Genomic DNA, 16286 nt, shown 5'->3' with positions numbered 1-16286 from the left:
CTCTAAAAATATGAACCGTTCTCCCCCATCGAAGTTACCCATCCCTGAATTAAGACTAATGATAGGACCAGTACATGCATACATTTGGTTCATAGATACACTCGCAGAAAAAAGGGTTCCGAAAGTGTTATTCGGCTGTCCTCATAGGAGAACCCTTTGGGTTCCATGTAGAACCCTCTGTGGAAAGGGTTTTACATAGAACCCAAAAGGGTTTTCCCTAGAACCAAAAGGATTCTACCTGGAACCAAAAAGGGTTCTTCACAGTGGTGGAAGAAATACCCAACTGTCATACTTGAGTAAAAGTAAAGATACCTTACTAGAAAATGACTCAAGTAAAAATCACCCAGTAAAATTCTACTTGAGTAAAAGTCTAAAAGTATTTGGTTTAAAGCATACTTAAGTAACAAAAGTAAAAGTATAAATAATTTCAAATTCCTTATATTAAGCAAACCAGATGGCACAATTATTTTACATTTTTATTTATTTACGGAAGCCAGGAACACTCAGACATCATTTACAAACAACGCATGTGTGTTTAGTGAGTCCGCTAGATCAGAGGCAGTAGTGATAACCAGGGATATTTGCTTGATATGTGCGTGAATTTCATTGTTTTCCTGTCCTGCTAAGCATTCAAAATGTAATGAGTACTATTGGGTGTCAAGGAAAATATCTGGAGTAAAAAGTACAATATTTTCTTAAGCAATGTAGTGAAGTAAAAGTAAAAGTAGTCAAAAATATAAATAGTAAAGTAAAGTACAGATATAAAAAAAACTACTTAAAGTAGTACTTTAAAGTATTTTTACTTAAGTGCTTTACACCACTGGTTCTTCAAAGGGTTCTCCTATAGCAGGGCTATGCAACTGGCGGTCCGCTGATCCGATCCGGCCCATTTATTCGTTTAAATTGCCCTTTGATAAATTCTGAACATAAATAAAAGATCTGCAAAAAACACCTCTCAAAAATCGAGCGTTCAGTGCAAAAATGACAAGCACTATTGTGGTTGTCTATAGTGTTGTTTCTAGCATTTTTACACAGTTTCTATCACTTATGTGGCATGATGATAATTTTTTCTTCATATGAATTTGGCTCTAGTGTTTGACCCCATTCCTGAAAGCTGTGACTCTAAGGAACATGTATGTGCATTCTGTTTTACGCTCAGAAGGACTAGTTAGAAGGGAGTGTTACATAAAAAAAAAAACATAATTCGAAGCCTACTTCCTTCAGACTGGAATTTGACATTACCTAATGTGACATTTATTTGTGTTATTTATTGAGATGCTTAATTACAGATAATTGTAAAATTACCAAAATAAAATGTTTAGAAAAAAAATGGTGAGCGAACGTTTTTGTGTTGCGCTTCTGAAGAATAATTGCATGTGGAAAATGTCCGCCCCCCTATAATGAACCTTTTTTTCACATCTGGCCCCTGTAAGAATATAGATGATTATAGCCCTGTCCTACAGGGACGGCCGAAGAACCCTATTAGGTTCTAGATAGCACATTTTTTACTAAGAGTGTACACCTGTGCAATTCATCTTATGCAAATTCAACATTTGCACAGGCCCTTTATAGTTCTCAAGCTTGAATACTGTATACATTACATATGTATAAATATTGAGCGTAGGAGCACAGAAGCAACCTTTTCTTGCTTCATCCATCTAAGATGTTTTCCCAAGCTATTAACAACTAGACACTGTTAGATGTAATATGTAACTATTTGGTTTTGATGTACTACTGTTCATACTGACACCCTTGCATGCTAGTGCTGAAAAAAAGAATAAAAGCACAAACATATAATTTTGCCTGGGTGTTAAGAGGTTATTAAAATCCTACAGGAGAAATCAAAACAACCGCACAGAGCTTCCTTCATTTTACATCACTTTTCAGAAAGCACAATGGGCTTTACAGTTTTTAATTGGAAGTTGAAATTCACATTTTTTTAAAGGAATCGATGAATGTGCGAATTTTCACTGCTTGCTATGTGTTTTTTTTTTTTTTTATCACCTCATTAGGCTGATAATGATAGTCTGGAGCACTGTGTGGGCAGGCTGTACCGGTTTGGAGCTGTCGGGTGCTCAGTTCTCCGAGCTGTTTCCCTATCGTCTCCTCATTCCACTCCTAGGTAATCGCACTAGACCACACAGAGCCATTACGTTTTGATCCAATCTCATCCAGGCAGCACTACAATTGGGATGTAGATTATGTCACAGTTTGCAACCTGTCTGATGGAGCGTCCTCATTAGTGTAGCCGTGTGGGAGGAACAGCGTTAGTTAGGAGGACTGGAGGAGACCTCTACAGAGTCAGACAGAGACCAGCTAAGAGAGGAGAGCCCTGAACAGTAGGAAGAGACTCCAGGGGAACCCATCTACATGGCACAGAACCACAGGAGGGTTGGGGTGCACTGCTAGTGCTAGACAGGAAAAGTGTTTCTGTAACGTATTCCTTTTCTTCACTCACCTTTAACGTGTGTATGAAATGACTGTAAGACCTAAAGAGGCATGAGTCAAAATAAGTGTGCATGTGGAAACGTTACAAGAGGCTAAGAGAATATTTTGTGTAATAGTAATAGTCAAAATTACTCAAGTCGTGTTAGTTTAGGCTATTAGAACGGAATCAATAACCCTGTTAACCTCCTATTGTAATTTGTTTGGGAACGCTACCAATGCGTCAGTCACACCTGGTATCGCTTCATCTTTAGCTAACGCTCTCTGCAAGTCATCAAGGCCTTTAATTCTAACAGGGACACCCAGAGGCGTCAAGGGCACGTGCCGCCTCAGATTTATTTTATTTATTATCATTTTGTATTCATTTTTAAGCCCACGTTTTATCATCATTATTTATAAAAAGATCTGTCAGTGGTATTGACTGGACCACCCCCTATTCACACTAATATGTGGTTCCTTCCAAGGAGCAAAGATATGCTAGACAAGGATCCAAGATATGCTAGACGGGACGCTAGATAATGTAGTGTGCCCCCATACTCAACTGCCAGAACCGGTCCTGATCTGGACCCGGAATGGGTCGGGCTTCGACCTCTGGTATCATATAAACACAAAAGATGTGGAAAAATGTGTAGCATTGCAGGAAATTACCTTTAAAGATGCAGTATGTAGAAGTCGCTCTGCCATTTCCTGGTTGCAGAAATTCTAATAGTTTGCCTAATTTCAGTTGAAATATATTTTCCATAACCCAAAATATTGTATTTTCAGGTGTTCGAAGCTGGTGTACAAAAACAGAAGTAGAAGACGCAAAAAATGAAACTTAAGAACGAGAAGCATAGAAAAAGCACACATACAACAGAGCTACTGCTTCTTAAACTTGATCTCAATGAAAATGACAGATCACCAACATATTGCAGCTTTAAAACAGCAACAACAACAAAAATCTTTGCCCTGTGCAAAATGTGTAGAATTGCGGGAAATGTGTTTAAAAATGCAACATTCTGTCTCAGTTTGAGGTCGCATGGGTTGCGAGGTGGGGGTTTGTTACTACTCCGATAAATGACAATATCCATCCTGACCTTTGCCACCTAGAAGACTTGTGTGACAGGACCTTCTCAAATAGTACTTTAGTAACCCTAATCTACTGCATGCAGACAGTATAATCAGTGGAGAAGTAGAGAGAGTACAGCGTGACACACAGCATTTTATTTGATTTTTAGCTGCCGGTGATTGGCAGGACTCGCAGGAGGTATGTTTGTAAATGAATTTGTTCAAGCTATGTAGCCCGTTGATTCCTTCTTGGTGAATAAATGAAACAAAATGTTTTGTTGTTACTCTGTAATTCTAGCCACCTAGACATTTTATGAAGTTGGCTTTAGCTAGCCATCGAGATAGGTTCCCAATCTCCCAACCCAGCTACCAAGCCATTTTGGGCTATCAATCAAGTTAGAGTAGCTTGTCTACCCATCTTAGCTGGCATGCCTGCTGGCATGGTTGATAAACTTTAGAAAAGCAAGTAATAACTAAATATACTGAATAAGACTCATATTCCTTTCAATCTTGTATCCAGATTTTAGTATACATGCAGAGAAGCATATTTAATTGATTAAAAAACATAACCACTAATCACATGTACCATGTAGTAATTTGGATGTAATATCCCAGGCATGTTAGTATTTTGGTATTTTATTAGGATCCCCATTAGCTGTTGCAAAAGCAGCAGCTACTCTTCTTGGGGTCCACACAAAACATGAAACATGACAAAATACAGAACATTAATAGACAAGAAAAGCTCAAGCACAGAACTACATAATTGTATTTTTGATTTTTTTAAGGCACATGTAGCCTACATGTCAATAACAATACATACACACAAACTATCTAGGTCAAATAGGGGAGAGGTGTCGTGAGGTGTTGCTTTATCTGTTTTTTTTAAACTAGGTTTGCTATACATTGGAGCAATATGAGATGGAACGGCTCTATATAATACTGTATACTTTCTTGAATTTGTTCTGGATTTGGGGACTGCGAAAAGAGCCCTGGTGGCATGTGCAGTATATTGAGATGTGTGATTTAAAACAGTCAGAATGACAACCTCGTTAAAATTACAATTGAACAGGCAAAGCGGTATGCTTAGATTACCTATGCAGAAAAATATACGTACTGTATTTTAAACATAAAATTAGGCATGATGATTATGAATCTAGATTGCAGGAAAAAACTGTTTCAGGTGTTTGAATAATGCTAAACGTACTTTGTGCCCTCTAAAATAATGGATGCATGATGCCCCTAGGTAAACTCAGTTGCTTCCTTTAACTCCAACTGAAAACCCACGCGAACTACGGACATCACATTTACTTTCACACAACTACCCTTACCTACTGTGCTCCCTAAGCACTTGAATGACCCATCAACTGTCTCTCAGCTAAATGACAACTGAATTCCATGTCTCAAAGGACAGGCTGTTTCGGACGGACACTACAATCCTGACAGTGAGCGCAGAATGCACATGGTGGGGATGTAACCATGGGAAAGTGAGGCATCATTGCCCAACTTTTTATCAACCAACAAGGTATTTAACCCCGCAGAAAGAAAGTTGACAAAACTATTTTTTCTTGGAACACCTGCTACGACTTTTCCTTTTTTGTAAAACCATTTCCATGGTAATTGGCAGCAGTTACAAACAGTGCAATAAGTAGTGTCAGGCCACGGCTATGTAATTACATGGCTTCTCAAAGAGAGAGAGAGAGAGAGAGAAAGAGAGAGAGAGACAGAGACAGAGAGAGAGGAGCATTTCAGAAAGGAGAGGAGCTGGGTTCTTTCCCTCCCACCCTCCAAAGTCCCCCTTGTCTCCCTCCAACCTCCAATCAGCCAGAAGACTCCTGATTGCTGCACTGTAGTGGCAGCACTCCTGCCTTGTCATTCGCCCTGCGCTGCTGGCTAGGAATGTGAAAACAGCCACTCTGTCTCTGCTAGCAGACATACTGTGTACAGTATGTTCCCTGGGCACAATTTCATACCATTACCTAACTAGGATATGGGTAGGATATGGCATTAAAAATGTGCTATGGAACTGTCAAAATGTACTCAAATGTCTTTTGAAACATATTGATTCATAGTTTCAGTGATATAATTGTGAATCGCTATGACCTCATGGACTTAGGAAGCGGTTGTGCAACCTCGAGATTTGCAACCTCAATTACTGCAGTCAAAGATCACATGGAAATTCCAGAGATTAAATTAAGGCACAGTCAATTCAACCAGAGCCATTACATTTTCCATATATCCAAAGGTACATAAATGGTTCACATGTCAGCAGACAGTCTCTTCGTTTCAAAGGAAAGGGTTTAAGGGCAATAATCCAATTCACTCTTTAAGTGGTGGATGACTGTGTTTGCCCATGAGTCTACAACAAAATCCCCATTCCACTGAGCTTTCCATCCATGGACCAGAGAATAAAGTCGTCTGCATGCCTCCCATCCGAAACCATTTGGATCTGAGTATACAAAAAATTATGAATGCCTTCCTACTATTGAGTTGCACCCCCTTTTGCCCTCAGAACAAATTCAATTTGTCTGGGTATGTACTCTATAAGGTGTCGAAAGCGTGCCACATGGATGCTGGCCCATGTTGTCTCCAATGCGTCCCACAGTGTCAAGTTGGCTGTTGGGTGGTGGATTATTCTTGATACACACGGGAAACTGTTAAGTGTGAAAAACCCAGCAGAGTGGCAGATTTTGACACACTCAAACCGGTGCACCTGGCACCTACTACCATACCCCATTCAAAGGCACTTAAATCTTTTGTCTTGCCCGTTCTCTGAATGGCATACATACACAATCCATGACTCACAATATCTCCTCCCCTTCATCTACACTGACTGAAGTGGATTTAACAAGTTACATCAATAAGGAATCATAGCTTTCACCTGGATTCACCTCAGTCTGTCATGGAAAGAGCAGGTGTTCCTAATGTTTTGTACACTCGGTATATATTATAGCAACATTTTGTGACGTTGTAGTTTGTTTTGATCTTCTTTTTTTTTTTTTACTGTTGGTGCACGCACAAAAAATTCTCGATGCAAGCTGAAGTCAGTAGCCGAAGTCGGTACGAAGTCAGTAGCCGAAGTCGGTAGCCAAATAGCTGAAGTCAGTGGCCGAAGTTGGTACGAAGTTGGTAGCCAAATAGCTGAAGTCGGTAGCCGAATAGCCGAAGTTGGTAGGTCTACGCCCCTTCGTCGGTGATTGGTCAACAGTAGGAATTCTTGTCATTCAATCGTTTTCATGCAACATTTTACATTTGAGAAATACTGCACAAAACATCTTAGTTAGATGCAAAATTGCACGACTAAGAGCTCCTCTGCCAAAACGTCAAAACTAATGACAGATTTCTTTCGCTATTTTAGATGAATTCTGACTATTTTGAGGAAGTGTATACTGACTACAGCATCTCAAGATGAGCAAACAGTACTTTTTTCAGGTTTTTCAAGCAAAAGTAGTCCTTCTAAGGAAGTATGAGAGCACACACGTTCAGTTCTTGGCTAGACGCCAGCTGAACCGAAGCATGCTGACACCTTAAGAGTGTTCTATTATACTCTAGCTCAGTATCATGCTGCTGTTACATGTGACGGTTTTCCTCTTCCTCTTCTGAGGAGGGGTAGCAAGGATCGGACCAATACGCAGCGTGGTAAGTGTCCATGATACTTTAATAATAACTGAACACGACTCAATACAAAAATAACAAAGTGAATGGAAACGAAAACCGAACCAAACCGTCCTGAATGGTGACACGAACAACAAAACAGGAAACAATCACCCACGAAACACAGGTGGGAAAAGGATGATTCTCAATCAGAGACAACTAACGACACCTGCCTCTGATTGAGAACCATACCAGGCCAAACACAAAACACAACCTAGAAAAACTAACATAGACAACCCACCCAACTCATGCCCTGACCATACTAAAACAAAGACATAACAAAAGAACTAAGGTCAGAACGTGACATTACAATAATTATCTATACTTATTTCAATGTCCTGTATCAGCCACAACATTGTTACACCCCTGTGTAGAATGGATCTGAAAGATAAGAGACTCGGATCTGGCAAGGTATCAGTCATTTATTGATGGTTGCTATTGCTTGTTGTTTATTTGCATCTTAACTTAATAAGTTTCTCTTTTGTTGATTGGTTTAATTGATCTGTGGGAACCTTGGAGTCAATAGGCACCTCTGCTTTTGTGGCTCAATGAACTTGAATCAATTGTGGAAGAAGCAGGTAGAAGAGGATAAAATAAAAAATGTTCTTCCTCTAACATCTTTAAGCTGAATGACAGACTACCAGGGCAATTGATGTCATTCATATGCAGATAAAAAATAACCACAAGCCTCTGAGACTAATTTTGATGCAAATGCTCTTGTTGAGTAATTCCCGAACCCCAGGAAATCACCTGAAGTCTTTCCTCCTTATGTCTGATTATTTGATTGCATAGACTGATTAGGACCTTCAGTGAGTACCATGAAGGTAGTTGGTAATGAGCATTAGTCTCGTAGAAAATCAAAGCGTAAACTGCGGTACTGAATCTGTTCAAGTCGAGTATCGATAATTGTCTGACCTGACGCTCAAGAGCTGAACTCTGGCTGTTTCATTGGATAATGGAGAGACACATCTCTCCGATATCTCTCTCGAATATCATTATTGACATCATTCCTCTTATCCGGGGATGATGACAAAGAATCCAATAAGAGTCATTCAATAGCACAAACAGCGACTATAATAACCTAGTCATCCATGAAGCCAGCAGTACAGAAAATATTCACCTTGAAATCCACAAAAGATGTACAATGCCAGTATGTGCCACAGGGTTTCCAAAAGTCAGCGGGTTTCAGTTGAACGATGTGAACACGGCAACGCAACATCTTATTTAGCCCAAATGCTCACGATGTTCAGAAACGGTCTCTTCGCAGTGGTCATTTATCATTCCATGAGGCATACTATTAGAGTAGAAAAGGTCTTGGCTTCCATATGCTGCCATTTAAGTTTGCAAATGTTGAACCGTTTTCAGATGTCTCCTTTGTAAATCTGTCCACCTTGGTAACCCTACTGTTTCAAAGCCCCCTTGATCTGCAGTCATTTTAAGCATCATGGCAGGATGCTGCTGCCCTTTGAATGTCAGAGGCAGCATGGACTCTGTACCCCTGACCTCTGAAAGACATCTCTCCCCACGTTTCACTTCATTATCTACGATGATGTTGGTCAACATCCATATGGAACCAGGGAACACAATAAACATGTAGGACTGGTTTCATGAACCCAGATTAAGACTATAGACCTAGGACACAATTGACATTTGGTAAGACTACTGATCATTAGTTTTCACTGCCATGTCTTTATCCGGAGTTAATGTTAAACCTGTAACCAGGGTTATGGTCTAAAACGTTCAAGTTACAGACTCTGACTCCTCACAAGTGCATGATACATTTGCATAAAATCTCAATACCACTTTAGTTTCTCTCCTCAGTTTCAGTATTCAGTATTTGCCTTTTATTTTGTATGTATTTTCATTTAACCTTTATTTTGCCAGGAAGTCATGCTAAGTTCCAAGGTCTCTTTTACAGATGAGCCTTGTAATTACAAAAATATATTTTTTTAAACATTAAGAAAAACCGAGAAACAAAACACAATCATAGAAAACAAACAAACACATTCTTCAGTAAAAAGCTCCTCAATCAAACATTTGAATTGCCCTCGAGGTAACAAATTGGCTTTACCTCCTGATGTTCTCAGAAAACATTTAGACAGTAGACACTCTCTTTCCACAGGGCAAATTAATTAAGACGAGAGACATCCCAAACATTGAGCCTATCCATGATTGCCTCAGTCTCAGAGGGCTATTTTTCAAATGATCCATAGCAACAAAACATTAACAGCCTAGCAGTCTATCTCAAGAAGTATCCTGCATTATCCAGACGCCTCAGCGTGGTCCTAATAAGACTATTCTTCCAGCAGTGAGTGTAGTTCAGAGCAACATTCAAGCAGCATGTTGTTGTCAGGAAATATTGTTCCAACTCATTGGGTATCTTTAGTGACCAAGAAAACGGGAAGTCTACATGGACAGGCAAACACCTAAAATATAATTTCATGGTCATTTATTTATTCATAGTTTTATTTATGTGGGAGACTGTGCCTTTCATCCAATAGGCAGGGGTGTAAAAGTACTTAAGTAAAAATACTTTAAAGTGCTACTTAAGTAGTTTTTGGGGTATCTGTACTTAACTTTACTATTTATATTTTTGACAACTTTTACTTTTACTAACCTACATCCCGAAAGAAAATAATGCACTTTTTAATCCGTACATTTTCCCTGAAACCCAAAAGTACTCATTACATTTTGAATGATTAGCAGGACAGGAAAATGGTCCAATTCACAAACTTATCAAGAGAATATCCCTGGTCATCCCTACTGCCTCTGATCTGGCAGACTCACTAAACACAAATGCTTAATTTGTAAATTAGTGTTACAGTGTGTCGTTGGCTATCTAGATAAATAAAAAAACAAGAATATTGTGTTGTTTGGTTTGCTTAATATAAGCAATTTGAAATTATTTATACTTTTACTTTTGATACATAAGTATATTTTTGCAGTTACATTTACTTTTGATACTTAATAAGTATATTTTAAACCAAATACTTTTAGACTTTTACTCAAGTAGTATTTTACCGTGTGACTTTCACTTTTACTGGAGACATTTTCTGTTAAGGTATCTTCACTTGTACTCAAGTGTGACAATTGGGTACTTTTTCCATCACTGCCAATAGGTCTTCAACTTAACCTTTCTTCCTCAGATATCCTCTTTCCATATACTGTAAATCAGATTGCAAAACTAAACCTTGGTTGCAACCACTAAGAAAATATATTATAGATATAAATCTTAAAGTTGTAATTATTTTGAAGATTCCCTCATTCACTAAGTGATTCATGGATGCAGAAGACATTTTGCTTAAATTGTGACTGTCATTCTTCCTCCTTCATTCTTTAATGTGCCTCTTCCTGTGAAAGATGTGCAGTAAATCAATGGTTTCAAATGTATTGCTCTCAATAGCTGTGATATAAGCTTTGTTGCCACTATTTTATCCACTACATTTCATAGCTGTTGTAAACTCCAGACCCTCTGGTTCTCCCAGCTTTATCTTGATAATATATTGCAATGTGCCATATTTCCATATCTTAGGCAGACAGGATTGTATGTTTGCAAGTCTTCTGTGTTCTGTCAGGAGAACAGAAATGTCATATTTATGAATAAAATATGTGCTATTCTTTTTCTTCGGTGGGCACTGACAGTTAAAGGGAGTTATCACTGTCAAAATAACCGTCCAAAGCCTCTAAAAGCCTATTAAGTTATTTCCTGAACTCCATGTTTGGTTTAAAGGTTATAAGCACTGTCAGAGAGCTCGGGAGGTTTTGTGGCTTTGGAACACAGGGGGTTGATACGCCTTGGGTTTCATCCTTCTGTCGCTGTCGTGACTCAGAGCCATAGAGAAGCCAGGCATTCCAGGTCTCAGATCCTATTAGTAGGATCTGGTAGTCAGAGCCATAGCTAACCCACACTGGTCTGGACAACTCCACTATCTAATGCTGCTGATGAATATATCAAGGCACTGTTCACCTACTCATCAACAATAAGATAATGCCTGAACACCAGGAGTAATGGCCCACTGGGCATACCAGGTCATTTCAACGTAGACATTTGGGTAATATTTTGTTGAGACGTTGATCCATGAGATTTGAACCTTTATTCACCCACTCAAAAAGACAGCCAGAAGTTTGATGAATTCCCAATGTGTTATCACTATGCTTTCAACCATCTAAAAGCACAACCAAATTCCACTGCAAAAACAATGTTTGATTTTTGGTTTAGTTGTCATCGGAATGTCTTATCACTGCGCTTCAACCATTTAAAAGCACAAAAAAAGCAACAACAAAAAAACAATGTCAGATATTTTGTATTTATAAAATGTAGTGTGTTATTACTGTGCTTCTGGTAGTAGCAGAACCAAATGACCTGGATTGCAGTTGAGATTACGTTAAAAGTACATGGTGCAAGTGCTCAATGATATTCGAGATTCTGTGCAGATTATTGCAGCAGTTGTGAAGATCTCCACAGACTTGCGACCTTTGCGGACTACATTACATTACCAAAAGGTATGTGGACACCTGCTCATCGAACATCTCATTCAAAAAGCATGGGCATTCATTTGGAGTTGGTCCACACTTTGCTGCTATAACAGCCTCCACTCTTCTGGAAAGGTTTTTCACTAGATGTTGGAACATTGCTGCGGGCACTTGCTTCCATTCAGCCACAAGAACATTAGAGAGGTTGGGCACTGATGTTGTGCGATTAGGCCTAGCTCGCAGTCGGCGTTCCAATTCATCCCAAAGGTGTTCGGTGGGGTTGAAGTCAGGGTTCTGTGCAGGCCAGTCAAGTTCTTTGGCGCCAATCTCGACAAACCAATTATTTTTTTTTGTCTCATCACTGCAACTCCCCACCAGGCTCGGGAGAGGCAAAGGTCAAGACATGCATCCTCCGAAACATGACCCGCCAAACCGCCGTTCTTAATTTAACCCGGAAGACAGCTGCCCCAATATGTTCGGCAAACCATTTCCCTCCACTGGAACTAAGGGGCCTAGCCTGAACCATGAAAAACAGCCCCAGACCATTGTTCCTCCTCCACCAAACTTTACAGTTGGCACTACGCATTTGGGCAGTAAGCGTTCTCCTGGAGTCCGCCAAACACAGATTAGTCAATCGGACTGCCAGATGGTGAAGTGTGATTCATCACTCCGGAGAATGCATTTCCACTGCTCCAGAGTGGTACCCCCCCCGACATTTTTTGAAAGAATCATCAGAAAATAGAAAGTGACATATCATTTGAAAGCTACAAGCCTTGTCTTTTTGGAAATTGAACTCAAATCTTAATGCTGGCAATGCCATGTCTATCAATGAGGTTAAATAATAAGAATAATTACCACTTGAATCATGAAGCCTGTGGTTTTTAACAATTCACTGGCTAAATACAGATTTTCAAAGCTGAAGGTAATTTGATAAATTGGACTAAGCAGGTTTTGTTGACAAAGAGTTCGCAATTATGAACTCATGCAAAAAATATAATGCAAAACGAACATTTTAATGACAATGCTCTGTACTGCAAATGCTATGCTGTTAGCAATGTATTTCACTGACAAATTGTTGCAGCTTTGATTTTAAAGCATTACGTATTGTTTAAACTTTAATCTGAGACTTTTCTCACAGCTATTACTCTGGACAAATTCTCTGGATTTCTCATTTTACATCTATTGTTTATACAAGTTTTATAATCCTAGCAACTGGTTTTCACTTGAACACTTACTTCAACTCATATGAAACAAAGTGCTATATTATCATTTTCCCCATTGTTATTTGAACACATCTGGAATAACAGCATTATACAACAGGATACCTCACAGAAACAATGGCTGGTCTGTTTTAAACCTAATATAATTTCAATGGAAATACCACAGTTCTGGTTATTTTTGTACAGCTTTGGACATTTAAGTCGACTGAGAGGCAAACTATCTTGCAAATTTTTTTTTTTTTAGGGGGGGGGGTAGGACAAATACACACTAAGTTTGTGATGAACTATTAATGATAGTGATGTTGCACTAAGTAACACGTTCAGTGACACTTTCTATAACAAAATATTTCATCAGCAGGCTCACACAGCTCTGAGAGCAATAAGCACGATAGCAAACTGGGAGCACATTGTATAATTGTATAATGGAAGACTTGAGCGGAGTAACAGTCAAATCTTTAAAAAAAATCCCCACATCTGATTCCATGTAAACAGGAGTTAGATGAAGAATGTGGATGACGAAGCTATGGAGCTGGAAGGAGCCAACCTCAGGAAGCTCCTTAGGGAAAAGGCTTTCATCCGGCATTGAAGGATTTCATGTCTACACACTTCCTTCCCTCTTGTAACAAAGGAGTTTTCTGCTCACTTTCATTCCCAGTTCAGGATAGGCAGATAAGAATATCCCCAAGGAAATATTAAAACATGTTTTAACATGCAAGGTGTTTATGACTATACAATTATTTGCATTTAGAATTACACCACCAGCTACCCATATTTCCTCCTATTACACATGTGAATCATCAAATGAACCGTTGTTGTTTCTATGTGTGTTTCACAGACTTATTCCATGTCTATTCTTTATAGTTTGTGCATAACAGCAGAGGAGAAAACTGATGTATGGGTGGAAGCATTCAAAAGGAAATAAGGGGCGCTTAGAGCCAAGCAGCAATCTCCAATGTCGCTTGCTCCATCTAATCAATATGTAAATGTCTTGGCAGTACTAGATAAAAGGAACCAACCTATCCCTCCCCACTCCACGGCTAGGCAACTTTGGGTAAATTGGGGCATGCTTGAGGTTTCATCTGTTTAGAGTGGATTCCAATGACGGAGGAGCCAGCCTAGACCCACCAGGACCAAATTAGTCCTGGCTTATTGCTGTTGTGCAGGGTAACTGCTGCTATCGATTTCCCACAAGCGGTAGAACTCATCCACTGAACCCCTCGAAGCCACACTGGAAAATGAAAGACATAAACGTGCCAGCTGGTGTGTCTTAACAGTGGCTGTATGGTCAGGCTTGGCTTTGTCCAATCATAAACAACTAGGAAGGTGAAAGAAGTGGGGCTCTATGCTCAACATAGGTTGGGGGGGGGGGGGGGGTAGTAATATTTTGGGTTTAAAAAAGTGGCTGCTACAACACTACCGACACATACACCAAATGTTGAAGACAGGAGACATTGTTTACATGGTGTAAATGAATAGAAACTCTTTGTAACTGAAAGCACCATCTGAGCTGAAGTAATGGAGGTTTAATATACTTCTCCAGGGGGAGATGCAGGCATTGTATTTCAAGACAATGATATGAATCATTCATCTGATTCTTACAAGCACAGACAGAACTTGACATCACCAATACAGTATTGATGTTGTTGCCCCACAATCCAATATTGCAGTAGTCTAGTGACTCAAATTGAGATAAGCAGGAAGCTAAACATATTTAGTCAGTACCGAACTCTTCTGTGTGAGTGTACATATCATTTACCATAATATCAAACCCCTCATTACTTTCATGTTTTGTGAATGAGGACTTTGGTAAAGGCTCTGCAGAATTCTGCTGAAAAGAAACAAACCATGGATAATTATAGATTCTACCAGGCATACTGTATCCCTGCCAAATATACTGATGTTATTCCAAAAAGTCTCTGCTAAATGCATGCCACTGTAATTTGTATGTTCAAAGGAACTGCTTTTCCCCCAGTATTACAGGAATAGAATTGTGAGGTGATCTATATCTGCCAGTCATAGCAGAGCTGAGCTGACTAGATTGCTCTGATTGCTCATGAAGAATGATTAAGTCAGTAGCAGGCGATGTGTATCATGTCTATCCTTGCCATTTCCTCCTTCTGATGGAGGGACAAAATTTTCTAATGTTTCGGATCGTTATCTTCAATAATCAAACATGTACTTCTATGAAACATTGTAGACGATACATAATAGCCTCACATATTTTAACATGTAACATATATGAAAAAGAAGACTGACAGCATAGTGGAGAACAAAAATCCTCAAAGGGGCTGTTAGTCCGATTCGTATAGAAAAACAAAGGAGAGCAACTGTGCATTTCAAAATGAACATTAAATCAAAATAAATTATTGTCCTCATGTTAACAATTTTTACGATGTGACACATCTTCAACTGCCAGAGGAAGACCATTGTGGGTAAAAAGCGTTGTGTGCTTGTGCAGAGTATCAGCCTAGGAAATGTCCTAAATGTAGTTGATTAAGCCTAGACAGACAAGAACATTAGACAATGGAAGTGTGTAATCACAAACAATTAGTCTTCTGTCAGGTTTTCCATGGACATTTAATGTTGTTGATAATGCAACTGAGAATAGAGGAAGAAATCCCTTTTACTTGTTTTTCCTTTTTGGTAGATGAAATCTGTTCTCCAGACATGTCATTTTGAGGTGGGTAACAATAATATTGCTTAGCAGCTCTGCTGAATGGCACAAACATGCATTCAGCATCTGATTTACTCATCTTAGTCAATATGAAGCTCTTAGTGTAAGAGCTCCTGCACAACATCAAGGGTGTTTCAAGCCCTATTCATTATGGGTAATCATAGTGCCAATTTACAGAGATACATTTGATTATGTAAGTGTAGCAAGTGCATTGGATAATACACAGGCAAGATTCATGTTATATTGTTCTAAATTTATAAAAAAATGGATCAAACCACCAGTATCGTTTTCAATAATAAATGTCCATACACATTCCATGCCATTTCACGCTGTGTTCTAGTTCCCTTCATTTTAGACCCAGAGTTGACTCAGATTATTCAGTTCCTGGTTTTCAAGACTGAAGGCTAGTGAAAACTTTGTCAAAGCTACAGGTCATAATTCCTCTGAAGAGAATGTAGAGGGAATGCATTTTTTTTCAGCAGGCATTTGAAATATTCATGCAATTGCAAACAAACAATAGCAGGAGAAAACTGGCCAAGAGCGTCCTCATACCCCAGTATGCTATGACTCACTCACTTACAGGCTGCGTGTGCGTGTGCGTGTGTGTGTGTCCGTCAGCATCTTCAGTCCCAGAATGCTCCCTTACATATGAATCATGGTGTAAATATGATTGACATCCTGAACATGAGCGGCGTTCTGCTGCTGTAACTCTAGTCCTCCTCTTTCCCTACATACATTCACGAGTCAATCAGCCAGACCACGAAGCATTTTGTTAA

The sequence above is a fragment of the Oncorhynchus mykiss genome, chromosome 4, assembly GCF_057628025.1.
Source record: "Oncorhynchus mykiss isolate SJ-2025 chromosome 4, ASM5762802v1, whole genome shotgun sequence".
Taxonomy (NCBI): Eukaryota; Metazoa; Chordata; class Actinopteri; order Salmoniformes; family Salmonidae; genus Oncorhynchus; species Oncorhynchus mykiss.
This window is presented reverse-complemented; position numbering follows the sequence as displayed.